Here is an 11,296-nt window from a genome sequence, read left to right as displayed (position 1 = left end):
AGGAGGCAGAGGTTGCAGTGAGCTGAGATCACACCACTGCACTCCAGCCTGGATGACAGAACAAAACCCTGTCTCAAAAGAAAAGAAAATAATAAAATCTTAAAAAAAAAAAAAAAAAGAAAAAGAAAACTTTACAGTCTGATTATTCTGAATTAGGGAACTGAATTTGGAACAGACATAATCAAGAAGAGTTGTCAGAGGACATAAGACATGCACATAAGCCATTTTATTCAAAGGCTATACTTGGTTGTAACAAATAGGAAACACAACGATAAATAATAGTGATTACTAGTAATTTTTATTTTATTTTATTTATTTTATTTATTTATTTTTTTGAGATGGCGTCTCACTCTTTCACCCAGGCTGGAGTGCAGTGGCGTGATCTTGGCTCACTGCAACCTCCACCTCCTGGGTTCAAGTGATTCTCCTGCCTCAGCCTCCTGAATAGCTGGGATTACAGGCGCATGCCACCACGCCCAGCTAATTTTCATATTTTTTAGTAGAGATGGGGTTTCACCATGTTGGTCAGGCTGGTCTTGAACTCCTGACTTTGTGATCTGCCCACCTTGACCTCCCAAAGTGCTGGGTTTACAGGTGTGAGCCACCACTCCTGGCCCTTGATTACTAGTAATTTAACTTTAAAAAATTTCTTGCCAAAGTGATTCCGTCGTATGTAAGAAATCTAGAGAGTTAACACAATATTTTGGGAATAAAAAAGAATTTCTGTTTATCTGAGCATGAGTAACTAGGTTGTTATAGGAAGAAAATGCAGATTTTAATTTTACTTTATGTTTTCAGTCCATATTAAAATTGACAGTAAAGGATATGTAAGCCCTCAAATTTGTCTTTTATCATATTTTAAAAATTTTAAATAATTATTTTGAATTTATCTTTATATAACTCTATAGATACGCATTGAGACATACACAAATACGTAAATATGCCAGCAAGTGATTAAATTAAGGCTTTAAATTGTAGCTTTAAAACATATTTAACTTTATCAGAGTATTAAAAAAAACAATGTATATATTATGTTATTAAGTAAACATCTTTATAAACTGCAACGATACCCTTAAAAAACAAATAGGCATACCTTATGTATTGTTTTGAATGCATACTCCTATTTCTGTTTAACGGTTCTCATTATTACAAACTGTAACCAAAGTAATCAATTTTGGATTTTTCAGACACAACATAAGTTAAAAGGTAGAATACCAAGAACTATCTTGCTAATGTTTTTTGCTTTGAACAAATATATATTACTTTAATACATTTTAAGGTGGCTAAATAATATATAGGCATAAATAAAGGCACATATGTATACATATATGTAATCATTAAAAAAGATTTGCACATCTTGCTGATCTATAGCCAGTCCACACATTAAAATAAGGTGCAAGATTATTTATTTATTTAATTTTTTGAGAGGAAGTCTCCCTCTGTCACCCAGGCTGGAGCGCAGTGGCACAATCTCAGCTCACTGCAACCTCTGCCTCCCTGGCTCAAGTGATCCTCCCATGTCAGCCTCTGGAGGAGCTGGGACCACAGGCATATGCCACCACCCCAGGTTAATTTGTTTTGAATTTTGGTAGAGATGAGATTTTGCCACATTGCCCAGGCTGGTCTCAAACCCCCGAGCTCAAGCAATCCACTTGCCTCGGCCTCCCAAAGAGCTGGGACTACAGGCTGAGTCACTGTGCCCAGCCTAGAAATAATTTAAAGTTATGCTCAGTGTTCAATGTTTTGTTTTCTTTTTAGTATAAAATGATTTGGCGCTTGAACTCAGGAGGCAGAGGTTGCAGTGAGCCGAGATCATGCCACTGCACTCCAGAGTGCCTGGGCAACAGAGTGAGACTCAGTCTCCAAAAAAAAAAATTAATAAAATAAAATAAAATAATGTGGGTAATCACAGTATATTTGTTAATTAATTTATTTTAATATTAGTTTAATGTTTTCAAGTTGGCTAAAAATCTGGAAATTAAAATTAGGTCAGACCATTGAGTCCTTATCATTTGTATCATAAGAATCCATGAGCCTGTGCTAGGTAACTCATACCTACAATTCAAGCACTTTGGGAAGCTGAGAATGGCTTGAGCTCAGGAGTTTGAGACCAGCCTGGGCAACAAATTGAGACCCCCCATCTCCACAAAAATAAAAAGTGAAATAAATAGAAAATTAAAATATTTTAAAAATTCTTTTAATGTTTCTTAATTCAAGAATTGTATTTCTTGATAAATCTCTTATTTCATTCAACTAAATATAATTTCATGTTTGTAATCTTAAACCATCTGTAAAAATAATAACTTACTGGGCTGATAGGATTAATGTAGAAATTTTACAAGTTTAAATAAGAAACAAAACCCAAGTCTTGTATTAAATAAAATATTGGGTCAACATTTTTATTTTCTGAAAAAGTCAGGGAGAAGGCATAAAGTTGGTTTTAAGCTAAAATTATATCACTATAAAATGTTCAAAGAATCATCTATTTATCAGTAATATTACATAGACTTCTAAAGTTATTTTAAAAACCCTCAGTATTTACATATAAAACATTTTCAAAAAAGACTCTTGAACTCATCATGCCAGGAGCTCTAAGAATCTAACTTTTTTTCTGTCTAGGTATCAAGGCCATTACCTAAACCTACCTCAGTAGTTCTTTGTAATAAGGAAATTAGGAAAGGGCCTTTAATAAGGTGATTTTTCGGGTAAATTTTGCTGGTAAGAAACTTGTTGGGATAGTTGGATTGTTGGGCACAGTGAAGAGGAAGATATCAAGGCAAGTTTTAATGAGAAAGCTGTTAGTTTTGATAAATAAGTTATTTAGCTGGTTCACAATCTTGTCTTCGAGAAATAGGTATTTTCCAGAGCAAATAAGCTAGTTATTTTTGCTTGGCGTCAATATTATTTAACACAGGGAATGAAAGCATGTTTGTCCCCATGGTTGTAGGATTATGTTGGTTTCAGTTATCACTTGTGTCCCCTCACTAAAATGCAAGCAATGTGAGAGCAGATATTTTTGTGTGTATTTTTCACTTTTCTTTTTTTTTTTTTTTTTTTTTTTTGAGACGGAGTCTGGCTCTGTCGCCCAGGCTGGAGTGCAGTGGCCAGATCTCTGCTCACTGCAAGCTCCGCCTCCCGGGTTCGCGCAATTCTCCTGCCTCAGCCTCCCGAGCAGCTGGGACTACAGGCGCCCGCCACCTCGCCCGGCTTATTTTTTTTTTGTATTTTTAGTAGAGACGGGGTTTCACCGTGTTACCCAGGATGGTCTCGATCTCCTGACCTCGTGATCCGCCTGTCTCAGCCTCCCAAAGTGCTGGGATTACAGGCTTGAGCCACCGCGCCCGGCCGTATTTTTCACTTTTCTACGCCCAGCACCTAAAACATCTAGCAAATAGTAGGTGTTGGGTAAATATGTGCTGAATGAATCTGAATTAATGGATGCATTAGAATAGCCAAGAACATTTTTAAAAAGTAGAGACAGACAATTTAGCAGTTAAAAAAGGTACTACAGTTGGGTGCAGTGTTTCATGCTTGAAATGTCAGCACTTTGGGAAGCCGAGGTGGGCAGATTGCTTGAGCCCAGAAGTTTGAGACCAGCCTCGGCAATATGGTGAAGCTCTGTCTCTACTTGAAAAATGCAAAAATTAGCTGGGCTTGGGGGCCTGTGCCTGAAGTCCCAGATACTCAGGAGGCTGAGGTGGGAGGATAGCTTAGGCCAGGAAGGTTGAGGCTGTAGTAAGCTGAGATTGTGTTGCTGCACTACAGCCTGAATGACAGAGGAAGACCCTGTCTCAAAAAAAAAAAAAAAAAAAAAAAAAAAAGTACTGCAAAGGTACTGTAGTTAAAACAGTGCGGTATTGGAACATAGATAGATCCATTGAACAGAATAGAAAATCCAGAAACACACACACATATATCTATTAAACTTTCATTCCACTTTAAAGGAAAGGTCAACCTTCTCAAATATATGTGTTTTTTTGATTGGGGGTCTTTGTTTTGAGAGAGGGTCTGGCTTCATCACCCAGACTGGAATGCAGTGGCATGATCATTGCTCACCGCAACCTCCGCCTCCAGGGCTAAAGCAATCCTCCTGCCTCAGCCTCCCAAGTAGCTGGGACTACAGGCATGCACCACCACACCCAGCTAATATTTGTATTTTTAGTAGAGATGGGGTTTTGCCATGTTGGCCATTCTGGTCTTGAACTCTTGAACTCAAGGAATCTGCCCTCCTTGGCCTCTCAGAGTGCTAGGATTTCATGTGTGAGCCATCGTGCCCAGACCAAGTATATATTTTAAAAGGAGAGGAATTTTTCTCATAGTTGCTTCCAATTTGACCACTGCTTCTCTGTCAGTGATCCCTCAATCCTGCATTTCTTTGGTTGCGCTGGTTACAATCTAAAACTCATTAACTGTGATTTCCTCTTACATCAATGCTGACAACTCCTAAAAGCTTCTATAGACTAAAAGAAGGTAACATGAGGCAGGCTTAGCTTGCTTCATAAATTGGTCTTCACTGCCATCTACAGCTCCAATTAGAAAGCTGTTAGTTGGGCCGGGCGCGGTGGCTCAAGCCTGTAATCCCAGCACTTTGGGAGGCCGAGACGGGCGGATCAGGAGGTCAGGAGATCGAGACCATCCTGGCTAACACGGTGAAACCCCGTCTCTACTAAAAAATACAAAAAACTAGCCAGGCGAGGTGGCGGGCGCCTGTAGTCCCAGCTACTCGGGAGGCTGAGGCAGGAGAATGGCGGGAACCCGGGAGGCGGAGCTTGCAGTGAGCTGAGATCTGGCCACAGCACTCCAGCCTGGGCGACAGAGCGAGACTCTGTCTCAAAAAAAAAAAAAAAAAAAAAAAAAGAAAGCTGTTAGTTGCTCTAAGAGGAGTTAGTAACATGTGAAACTGGAGACCAGATGTGACTTTTCGCAAGATTGGAAGCAAAGGTTCCCAAGAAGTTATACACTGCCCAGGGCTCCACTATAGACTCACTTGGTTCTTAACTTTTCTCTTCAGTCCTTAGGTCTACCCTCGTCTCGGTAATAGTGCTTCCTTTTTTGGACAGGAAATCCCACCTTCTAACCACCAGGGATGGTCTCACTGTAGGAGATATTCTCCTCTCCAGGAGTATGGTTCTTTAAATTTGAGTCATTTCTTCAAGAACAATGGCTCAGAGCAGCAACAAGGAAGTCTAAGGTAAACTTTAGGAGATGAAGTCCTGTCTTGCAGTCTCATGTGGGCCATTAGCAAATCTGGACATCTTTCAGATCTTCCCACCAGAGATAACTACACATATCTTTTTAATTTTGTTTGGAAGTCTATTGGGTAGGTAACTATTGGATTAGAAATATATACACATAAATCACTTGAGGATAAATACTGGAGAATGCTAGTCTAAACTTATAAGTAGGAAGAGAAACACTTTTCTATTGCCCGTAATTTGCAAGAACACCACTACTTATATTGGAGTCATTACATTGTTATACATACTGATTTTAGTGTCTTTCTTCCACCATTGCCCTCACTCCTACTCCTTAATTTTTGCTTTTAAATTATACTGTTTAGACCCGCGAGGAGTAATAATAAATAGGCTCAATTATTAACAACAGGCTTATGTAGAGGATGTTACCTTACATAGTGAATCTCGGCTAGAGCATTTCAATTAGTCATTGTAAGGTTATAAGCCAACGTCTTAGGCTTGGTACCATTCTCTCTAATTTATGATGGCAGTGGTGGTGTAGTAGTGATTTTGTGCTTCCAGTTACATAAAAGTGTCATTTCTAGATGTTACTAAATTTCATTAATAATCAGATAAATGTAAATTAAAAGGACAATAGAATAACGATATATCACTTTTTGCCTATCAGACTGGAAACGTTTTGATACTGAGAAAATATCTAGTACAGAAGGAAGTGGACACTTTCACCCAATGTTGTTATTTGTTTAAGTTGATACAATCTTCCTGGAAGGTAACCTGGTAGTATGTTTACATAATTAAAATATATTGTCAAATAGTGACTTCTCAAAAGCTCATTATAAAACTGTCGATTAAGCCAAGTTAAGTGTATTAGATTTACTGCATTAAGAAAGTATACCGCCTTGACTGAGGCTTAACAATGTCTCAAAATAGAAAATTAGAGCCAATTATTTGTAGAGTTTTAGAGCTTTGGCTGAATACTTTCAGGGAATGTCAGGAATATGATTAGGATTGGGCACAGTTTATGATACAGTAGCTTGATATTGGTGGGCACAGGAAGGGAATTGTTTTAAAGTGTTTCTTTTCTTCTTCTTCTTTTTTTTTTTTTTTGGTACAGGGTGTCACTCTGTCACCCACAGTGAAGTTCAGTGGCTCTGTCACGGCTCACTGCAGCCTCAACCTGGTTCAAGCCATCTTCCCAACTCACCCTCCTGAATAGTTGGGACTACAGGCATGTGCTACCATGCCTGGTTAATTTTTGTATTTTTTGTAGAGATGGGATCTCATTATCTTGCCCAGGCTAGTCTTGAACCTCTAGGCTCAAGTGATCCCCCCTACGCAGCTTCCCAATGTGTTAGAATTACAGGCATGAGCCACCATGCCCAGCTCTTTACTGTATTTTTATTTCTATTTTTAACTATCATTTTAAAAAGACAAATATGGCTGGGCATGGTGGCTCGCGCCTGTAATCTCAGCACTTTGGGAGGCCAAGGCAGGCAGATCACAAGGTCAGGAGATCGAGATCATCCTGGCCAACATGGTGAAACCCCTTCTCTACTAAAAATACAAAAAAACCCCAAAATTAGCTGGATATGGTGGCATGTGTCTGTAGTCCCAGCTACTCAGGAGGCTGAGGCAGAAGAATCACTTGAACCTGGGAGGCGGAAGTTGCAGTGAGCCGAGATTGCCCCACTGCACTCCAGCCTGGTGACAGAGTGCGACCCTATCTAAAAAAAAAAAGACAAATATGTGGAAATATACATAGACAGATAGTGTTTTATTTTTTAAATAAAAGGAATAAGTTAATAAACATCTAAATGACTGGATAAATTATGGGCATTTATAAAATAGGTTATCATGCAGCCATAAAAGGGTATTTTTTTTCATATCGACATAGAAATGTCTATGCTTATTAAGTAAAGAAAAAGTATAGAATTACAATGCATATGTTAGCATTTGTTTGGCTTCAAGCAGTGGTGTGCCAGAGCTGGTTCATATTTGCTTGAGAGAGCACAGGGCTCTTGAGAGCCAAATGTGTACATTTCTTCACAGGTGCAGTCAAGCTTCATGTTGGTTGTTTAAAATTGGCCATAGTGAGAGTATTTAAAGTATTTACATCAAGGAAGTCAGCAAAGACTACAAGTCAGGGGAACTTTTTCCCTCCCCCGCAGCTGGTTTACTAGCATGCCACTGGCTTCAAGTAACAGAAAACACGACTAGCACAGGCTTAAACTCTAAAGCCATTTATTGCTTACTGCAAGGAGACCGGGGTGGTAGGCAGTTCAGGAAAGGGTCAGCAACTAATTACATCATCGAGGATCAAGGCTCTTTTTATTCTTATCTCAGTAAATGTGCGCTTATATTTCATTGTTCAGATCTGTTCACATAGCCAACCCTAGCTACAAGGGAGCCTGGGGGCCGGTAGCTGGCAGCTGGAAACAGGATAGCCATGAGTCGAACGTGCATCTTCTGGAGTCGTACCTATAACTGCTACAAACAAATCAGGGTTTATCAGCAAGGGTGGGGTAGGGAATGGATAAGCAACTACCAGTGTCTGCTACTAATGTGTATGTGTGTACATGTGAATAAATATAACAATAAATAAATAAATGTTCATTACTTTAAAAATATAGCTGGGTGTGGGGGTTCACACCTGTAGTCCCAGCCACTTGGTAGGCTGAGGCGGGAGAATCACTTGAGGCCAGGAGTTTGAGGCCAGCTTGGGTAACATAGTGAGACCCCTTATGTGTAAAAAACAGAAGTAGGTTTTTGTTTTTGTTTTGAGACAGAGTCTTGCTCTTGTGACCCAGGCTGGAGTATAGTGGTGTGATCTTGGCTCACTGCAACTTCTGCCTCCCAGGTTCAAGCCATTGTTGTGCCTCAGCCTCCCGAGAAGCTGGGATTACAGGCGTGCGCTACCACACCCAGCTAATTTTTGCATTTTTAGTAGAGACAGGGTTTCTTCATGTTGGCCAGGCTGGTCTGGAACTCCTGGCCTCAAGTGATCCACACACCTCGGCCTCCCAAAGTGCTGGATTACAAGCATGAGCCCCCATGCCTGGCCAAAAATTAGGTATTTATTTATACATCAAAATATCTATAAAGAAATATAACACATTCTTAAATGTGTTTAGATCTGGAGTAGAAAGGTTGGACTTTGAGGATACTTTATATATTTTTATGTATATGTATTTTTACTTATTTTTTAAGAGACTTTAGGAGCAGTTTTAGGTTCACAGCAGAATTAAACAGAAAGCACTGAGATTTCCCATATACACCCTTCCCCCACACATGCTCAATTTCCCCCATTTTCAGCATCTTCCACCAGAGTGTTACATTTGTTGCAATCCATGAAACATTATTATCATAATCACCCAAAGTCTGTAGTTTACATTAGGGTTCACCCTTGGTGTTATATATTCATGGGTTTAGACGAATTTATAATCCGCCATTATAGCAGCATACAGAGCAGCTTCACTGGCATAAAAATTGTTTGTGCTCTGCCTATTCATCCCTTCACCTACCAACTCTTGGCAACTACTGATCTTCTTACTTTCTTCCTAGTTTGATTTTCCAGAATGTCATACACAGGTATACCTTGGAGAATTTGCAGGTTGAGCTCCAGACCACCATAGTAAAGCAAACATTGCAATACAGTGAGTCACACTAATATTTTGGCTTCCCAATGCCTATAAAAGTTATGTTCACACTACTCTGTAGTCTATTAAGTATGCAAAAGGGATCTGGCTGTGGCTCATGCCTGCAATCCCGACACTTTGGGAGGCTGAGGCAGGAGGATCGCTTGAGCCCAGGAGTTTGAGATAAGCCTGGGTAACATGGTAAAACCCCATCTTTACAAAAAATACAAAAATATACCTGGATGTAGTGGCACAAGCCTGCAGTACCAGCTACCAAGGAGGCTGAGGTGGGAGGATTGCTGAAGCTCAAGAGGTCGAAGCTGCAGTGAGCTGTGAGCATGCCATTGCACTTCAGACTGGGTGACAAAGCGAGACTCTGTCTCTACAAAAAATGCAAAAATTAACCGGGTGCAGTGGTGCACACCTGTAGTACCAGCTACTTGGGAGGCTGAAGTGGGAGGATTGCTTGAGCCTGGGAGGACAAGGCTGCGGTGAGCAGTGATCATGCCACTGCATTCCAGCCTGGGCAGTGATGTGAGACCCTATCTCAAAAATAAAATAAATAAATAAATAAATAATAAATTCTTGTCATTTCAACAATGTTCACAGCATCTTCACCAGGAGCAGGTTCCATCTCAAGAAACCACTTTCTGTACTTGTTTCAGCAGCATATATACTCAAATTAGAACAATATGGAGAAGATTAGCATGGCGCCTGAGCAAGGATGACATGAAAATTTGTGAAGTGTTCCACATTTTTTGACAAATGGGATCTAATTAAACTAAAGAGCTTCTGCACGGTGAAAGAAACTATCATCAGGGCAAACAGGCAACCTACAGAATGGGAGAAACTTCTCCCAATCTACCCAAGTGACAAAAGTCTAATATCCAGAATCTACAAGGAACTTAGATTTACAAGAAAAAAAACAAATAACCCCACCAAAAAGTGGGCAAAGAACAGGAACAGACATTTCTCAGAAGAAGATATTTATGCAGCCAACAAACATGAAAAAAGCTCAACAGCACTAATCGTTAGAGAAATACAAATCAAAACCACAATGAGATACCGTCTCATGCCAGTCAGAATGGCGATTAAAAAGTCAAGAAACAACAGATGCTGGTGAAGCTGCGGAGAAATAGGAATGTTTTTACACTCTTGGTGGGAATGTAAATTAGTTCAACCACCGTGGAAGACAGTGTGGCGATTCCTCAGGGATCTAGAACCAGAAATACCATTTGGCCCAGCAATCCCATTACTGGGTATATACCCAAAGGAATATTAATCATTCCGTTATAAAGATACAGGCACAGGTACGTTTATTGCAGCACTACTCACAATAGCAAAGACAGGGAATCAACCCTAATACCCATCAATGATGGACTGAATAAAGAAAATGTGGCACATATACACTATAGAATACTACACAGCCATAAAAAGGAATGAGATCATGTCCTTTGCAGGAACATGGATGAAGCTGGAAGCCATCATCCTCGGCAAACTATCACAAGGACCAAAAAGCAAACACCATATGTTCCCACTTATAAGTGGGAGCTGAACGACAATAACACATGGACACAGGGAGGGGAAAAACACACACTGGGACCTGTCGGGGAGCAGGGGTCAGGGGTCAGAGAGAGCATCAGGACAAATAGCTAATGTATGTGGGGCTTAATACCTAGGTGATGAGTTGATAGATGCAGCAAACCACCACGGCACATGTTTACCTATGTAACAAAGCTGCACGTTCTGTACATATATCCCGAAACCTAACGTAAAATAAAATTAAAAAAAAAGGAAGCCACCTTCTTTGCTTATTCATAAGAAGCAGCTCCTCATTTGTTTAAGTTTTATGATGAGACTGCAACAATTCAGTCACATTTTCAGGCATCACTTCTAATTCTAGTCCTCTTGCTATTTCTACCACCTCTGCAGTGATTTCCTCAACTGAAGAATTAAACCTCTGAAAGTCATCTATGATGGTTGGAATCAACTTTTTTCAAACTCCTGTTAATGTTGTTGACATTTTAGCTGGGTGCAGTGACTCATGCCTGTAATCTCAGCATTTTGGTACACTGAAGTGAGAGGATCATTTGAGCCCAGGAGTTTGAGACCAACCTGGGCAATACATGAGCATTTGTCTCTAAAAAAACTTAAAAAACAATTAGCCAGGTGTGGTAGTGTGGTTTGTTCCTGTAATCCTAGCAACTGAGGAGGCTGAGGAAGGAGGATTGCTTGAGTGCAGGAGTTTTAGGCTGCAGTGAGCCATGATCATGCCAGCACTGCACTCCAGCCTGGGCCACAAAGCAAGATTTTCTCTCTCTCTCTCTCACCTTTTTTTTTTTTGAGATGGGGTCTCCCTCTGTTGCCCATGCTGGAGTGCAATGTCATAATCTTGGCTCACTGCAACCTCCACTTCCCAGGATCAAGCCATTCTCTTGCCTCAGCCTCCCAAGTAGCTGGGACTAC

General features: G+C 40.2%; 1 non-coding gene across 1 annotated transcript; it reads left to right on the top strand.

The window, feature by feature from the left end:
* Window positions 1-9,486: 9,486 nt before the first annotated feature.
* On the top strand, window positions 9,487-9,589 carry LOC114672959 (U6 spliceosomal RNA). Its single transcript, XR_003723473.2, has one exon. It is a non-coding gene; the product is annotated as a U6 spliceosomal RNA (small nuclear RNA).
* The last annotated feature ends 1,707 nt before the right edge of the window (window positions 9,590-11,296 follow it).

The sequence above is a fragment of the Macaca mulatta genome, chromosome 15 (assembly GCF_049350105.2).
Source record: "Macaca mulatta isolate MMU2019108-1 chromosome 15, T2T-MMU8v2.0, whole genome shotgun sequence".
Taxonomy (NCBI): Eukaryota; Metazoa; Chordata; class Mammalia; order Primates; family Cercopithecidae; genus Macaca; species Macaca mulatta.
This window is presented reverse-complemented; position numbering and strand designations above follow the sequence as displayed.